This window comes from Carlito syrichta, unplaced genomic scaffold, assembly GCF_000164805.1.
Source record: "Carlito syrichta isolate Samal-C Ts95f unplaced genomic scaffold, Tarsius_syrichta-2.0.1 Scaffold130493, whole genome shotgun sequence".
NCBI lineage: Eukaryota > Metazoa > Chordata > Mammalia > Primates > Tarsiidae > Carlito > Carlito syrichta.
The window spans coordinates 22,104-28,126 of NW_007074589.1; positions in this window are offsets into that span (position 1 = coordinate 22,104).

Consider the following 6,023-nt stretch of genomic DNA (forward strand, 5'->3'; position numbering starts at 1 on the left):
CCAAGTTGCTCTGAAGTCCATAATACTGTCTTTGTTAAGGAAGAGCTACCCATGACTTCCTGGTATGGGTTGTTTCCTTATATTAATAGAATGTTTGAAAAAAAAGATATCATGGAAATAATAAGGATTGAAGAGTAGAAATATGCGAATAATCTGGACTTTTATGATGTTTTTAAGTTGATAAACCAACTTCTGGCCTTTTTCCTATGTAAGACAAACCCCTATTGTTAAGTCACCTTGGGTCAGGTAATCTGTTACTTGCAACCCAAAGCATCCTTCCTTATGAACCCCTGAGTCTCTTCAATCTTCCATCAAGGAGGTGAGATGCCAGACTCGTTCACCAAGGATCCATTAAACACGTATTGCTTTCTAGGTTGAGCCCAGATGTGAGTCAGTCTCACCGTCTGGCGCAGCTTCGTATGTACAGTCACAAACAAAAATTTCAGCAGGGTTGGGTTGTTCGGGTCCCGTGGAAGTCCGGCGTCGGAGTTCGGCGTATCTCGGCATACAGGGGCACCACACCCCGGGCACATCCACTGCACTCCAGTTTGGGCGACAGTGAGACTCCAACTCAAAAAAAAAAAAAAAAAAAAAAAATGGAAAGCCACAATCTGGCAAACTGCTTGACAACCTTTTTAACGTCATGGCACACATAGAAAATGATTATCTGTTCAGTACAAATGAAATGCGTTTGGCTCACAGGCACGAACAAATGAATCTCCTTGGGGGTCAAGAGGTGACCAGTTCAGGGGCTCAGCTACCCTGACCCTGTCTGGCTGATATCTCAGGCATACCCGCACTCCTTCTAGCACACCCCTCAGGAAGCTCTGGTCTGGGGAATCCAAGCAATTACAGTTCAGTGAAAGGAGACTGCAATAGCCTGGGTTCTTATGCTGTTGACCAAAAGAACCAGATCCAATGCAGCCATTACAATAAAGAGTTTAATATTGTAAAGCAGCTGATCAGCTGGGCTCGGTGGCTCAGCCTGTAATCCCGTGCCTTTGGGAGGCAGAGGTGAGGGGATTGCCTGAGCTCGCGGGTTCGAGACCCGCCTGGGCAGCGAGACCTCATCTCTACAATAAAAACAAAAAATCAGCCGGGCGTGGTAGTGCATGCCTGTAATTCCGGCTACTCGGAAGGCTGAGGCGGAAGGATCGCCAGAGCCCAGCAGGCGAGGCTCCCCGGCCACTGCACTCCAGTATGGGCAACTGAGTGAGACTACAACTCAAAAAAAAAAAAAGCAGCTGATCAAGAAGGATAGAGATATTACTCAAATTCATCTCCCCGAAAATTCAGAGGATAGAGTTTTTTTAGTCAGAGTTTCACTCTCTCACCCAGGCTGAAGTGCAGTGGCATGCTAACAGTTACTGTAGCCTCCACCAGCTGGGCTCAGGCGATCCTTCCGTCTCAGCCTTCCAAGTAGCCAGAACTATAGGTATATGCCACCACACCCAGTTAATTTTTTGATTTATTGTAGAGACGAGATCTGACCAAGTTGTCCAGGCTGGTCTTGAACCCCTGGGCTCAAGCAATCCTCTTGCCTCTGCCTCCCAAAGTACTCGGGACATTGTTTTTATTATTTATTTATTTATTTATTTATTTATTTTGAGTTGGAGTCTCACTTGTCACCCAGACTGGAGTGCAGTGGCTGCTTCTGGCCACTGCAGCCTCGACCTGCTGGGATCCGGCGATCCTTCCGCCTCAGCCTTCCAAGGAGCTGGAACTACAGGTGCGTGCTACCACACCTGGCTATGTTTTTGATTTATTGTAGAGATGAGGGCTCATCAAGTTGCCCAGGTGGGTCTTGAACCCGTGGGCTCGGGCAATCCACTCACCTCAGCCTCCCAAAGTGCTGGGATTACAGGCTGAGCCACTGAGCCCAGCCTGGGACAGTGTTTTTATTTTTATTTATTTATTTATTTTTTAATTTTTTTGAGTTGGAGTCTCACTCAGTCGCCCAGACTGGAGTGCAGTGGCCGGGAACGGCCACTGCAGCCTCGACCTGCTGGGTTCTGGCGATCCTTCCGCCTCAGCCTTCCAAGTAGCCGGAATTACAAGGCATGCACTACCACGCCCGGCTGATTTTTGATTTATTGTAGAGATGAGGTCTCGCTGCCCAGGCAGGTCTCGAACCCGCGGGCTCAAGCAATCCACTCACCTCGGCCTCCCAAAGTGCTGGGATTACAGGCTGAGCCACCGAGTCCGGCCTGGGACAGTGTTTTTAAAGGGAACTTCTTGGGCAGGAGGATAGGGCTGCAGATTGGTTGATGATATCATAGGGTGTGGAGACTGTCTTCCTGTCATAGAGACAATTTCTGGGAGAGAGCTTCACAGACCAGTAGAACCAGCTTGGTGGTATTCTAGGCCTAGGTAGGGCCTCGGCTACATCAGAGTCTGAAAGATATCTCAGATACCATTCTGAGGGTTTTTCTTTTTTTCTTTTCTTTTTTTTTTTTTAAATTTGAGTTAGAGTCTCACTCTGCCACCCGGACTGGAATGCAGTGGCCTCTCCCGGCCACCGCAGCCTCGACCTGCTGGGCTCCGGCGATCCTTCCACCTCAGCCTTCCAAGTAGCTGGAACTACAGGCGCATGCTACCACGCCCGGCTCACTTTTGATTTATTGTAGAGATGAGGTCTCGCCAAATTGCCCAGGTGGGTCCTGAGGTTTTTCAATAGATGTTATCTATAAAACAATTCCCTGGATCCCCAGCTTCTATCCCCTGGACTGAGACATCATGGAGGTACTGTAGTTTAGAAGGAAGGTATGGGGGAAGTGAGGTGCCCAGGGATCGAAGCAGCTTTTGTCCTTGGGCATTCTCAGGCCCATTGTTTAAAAAATAATCTATTGGCTGGGCACAGGGGCTCAAGCCTGTAATCCCAGCACTTTGGGAGGCTGAGGCGAGAGGATTGCCTGAGCACAGGGGTTTGAGACCAGCCTGGGCAACTTGGTGAGACCTCATCTCTACGAGTAAAAAAAAATCTATTAACTGGGTGTCATGGTTCATGCCTGTAATCCCAGTACTTTGGGAGGCAGAGGCAAGAGGACTGCCTGAGCCCAAGGGTTCAAGACCAGCTTGGCCAACTTGGCGAGACCTCATCTCTACAGTAAATCAAAAACAATTAGCCAGGCAAAGTGGCACTTGCCTGTAGTTCTACCTACTTGGGAGGCTGAGGTGAAAGGATCGCCTAAACCCAACAGGTCGAGGCTGTGGTGGCCATGAGCGTGTCACGGCATTCCAGCCTCGGTAACAGAGTGAGATTATGACTCAAAAAAAAAAACAAAACAGATTTGTTAAATTCTAATCATAGTTGCAGCTTTTCATGGCTCAGGTCCCTTCTACAGCTTTTACCGCATGGCATGATATTAACTGTATATAAGCATTTTTTTTTTTGAGGTGGAGTCTCACTCTGTTGCCCAGGCTAGAGTGCAGAGGCATGCTCATGGCCACCACAACCTTGCCCTACTGAATTCAGGTGATCCTTCTGCCTTAGCCTTCCAAGTAGCCGCAACTACAGGCATGCGCCACCATGCCCAGCTAATTTTTTGATATATTGTAGAGGTGAGGTCTTGCCAAGTTGCCTGGGCTGGTCTTGAACCCGTGAGCTCAGGCAATCCTCTCACCTTGGCCACCCAAAGTGCTGGGATTATGGGTGTGAGCCACCACAAGCAGTTTCAAGATCACTAGTGGAAACAGGCAAAGAGAGGCACGAGCAGGAGGAGAGGTCTGAGTCCTGGGACTCTGTCCCAGAGGAGCGTCTTTTTGCTGAGTTGGGTCATCAATAAACTATCATTGAGCCCCTCAGCATGGATTCTGGAAAGAGCCAGTCTCTGCCAAGGCATGGGAGCTGTCCTAGAAGTGTGTTCACAGGGTCATGTTTTTATAAAACTTGCAAATGTTGGACCTTTTAGCTGGAATTGGTTAAGCCTGCTATCTCTCTCCACTGTGACTTCCTCTTCATGGCATTTCCTCTCCTGTCAGGAGACCTCAGTGTGGCCACAGCACTGTATATGCATAATTGTTTCTTTCTTTTTTTTTTTTGAGTTGGAGTCTCAGTCTGTCACTCAGGTTGGAGTGCAGTGGCACGCTCACGGCCACCCCAGCATCAACTTGCTGGTCTCTAGCAATCCTTCCGCCTCAGCCTTCCAAGTAGCTGGAACTACAGGCACGTGCCACCACGCCAGGCTAATTTTTCTATTTATTGTAGAGATGAGGTCTCGCTAAATTGTCTGGGCTGGTCACAAACTCACGGGCTCAGGGAATCTACTTGCCTCGGCCTCCCAAAGTGCTGGGATTACAGGCTGAGTCACTGAGCCCAACCATATTTTATTTCTTTTTTTTGAGTTGGAGTCTCACTCTGTCGCCCAGACTGGAGTGCAGTGGCCGCTCCTGGCCATTGCAGCCTCGCCTGCTGGGCTCCGGTGATCCTTCCGCCTCAGCCTTCCAAGTAGCCGGAACTACAGGCGTGTGCTACCACGTCCGGCTGATTTTTGATTTATTGTAGAGATGAGATCTCACCAAGTTGCCCAGGTGGGTCTCAAACCCGCCGGCTCAGGCAATCCACTCACCTCAGCCTCCCAAGGCGCGGGATTACAGGCTGAGCCACCGAGCCAGCTCATATTTTATTTCTTAAAAAGAGTCTCCAGGCCAGGTTAGTGGCTCACACCTGTAATCCCAGCACTCTGGGAGGTCCAGGCAAGAGGACTGCTTGAGCCCAGCTTGGGCAACAAAGCCAGACCTCATCTCTATAAAAATAAAAACAAAATTAGCCAGGTGTGGTGGCATGTGCCTGTGGTCCCAAGCTACTCGGGAGGCTGGGGCAGAAGGATCACCTGAGCCCAGGAGGTGGAGGCTGCAGTAAGCTGTGATGGTGCCACTGCACTCCAGCCTGGGCAAGAGTGATACTACAACTCAAAAAAAAAAAAGAGAGAGAGATTCTAAAAATTGTAAACCTTTGAGGCCTAGTAAAACCTGGATCTTCCTAGGCTTCCAACCTAGTTTGGCAAAGGAGTGGGGATGTGGTTAAACAGTACTCCCTACCTTTACAGCCGTTACAGGAGCCATTCCTGCATACCCATTTCCGGGTGGATTTTCCCTTTCCTTTTAAAATTCTTATCAACATTAAAAATGCACATAGTAGCCGGGCTCAGTGGCTCAGCCTGTAATCCCGTGCCTTTGGGAGGCTGAGGTGAGTGGATTGCCTGAGCTCGTGGGTTCGAGACCCGCCTGGGCAGCGAGACCTCATCTCTACAATAAATCAAAAAATCAGCCGGACGTGGTAGCGCAAGCCTGTAGTTCCGGCTACTTGGAAGGCTGAGACAGAAGGATCGCTGGAGCCCAGCAGGTCGAGGCTGTGGTGGCCGGGAGCGGCCACTGCACTCCAGTCTGGGCGAGAGTGAGACTCCAACTCAAAAAAAAAAAAAAATGCACATAATAATAAAACTAATCAGTACCAAAAAGCACAATGCAGAGTCACCAGCCTACCCCAAATTCCCAGACCACGCCTCAATGCAGTAATGCTACAAACATTTTCTGGCAGATCTTGCTAGCGAGTTTATATCTACAACTTATCTTTTTTTATGAGTGGAAGTATATTTATACAGCATTCTGTACTTCATAAATCTTGGCAATATTTCCATATCAGCATATAGAGGTTGACTTCATTCTTTTTAAGGGCTTCATAGGCTGCAGTTGCCAAAGTTAATTCAACCACGTGGGGCAAATTTCATTATGACCATCCTTAATTCACAGCACTTGTTCTACAAAGTCTAACCTGGTCTCGCTCAGGACCTCACAAAAGGCTGTTGACTGTTTCACGATTTTTTCAGGTCAGGCAGCTTTTCCTCCTTCATATAGGAAACCTCCCTCCAAAGCTAAGTCAAGCAGGTGGATTGCCAGGCTGGCCACCACGTGTCAGGAAATCAACTGTCTGCTTAAAACGAAATTCTGAGCCGGGCTCGGTGGCTCAGCCTGTAATCCCGCGCCTTTGGGAGGCTGAGGTGAGTGGATTGCCTGAGCCCGCG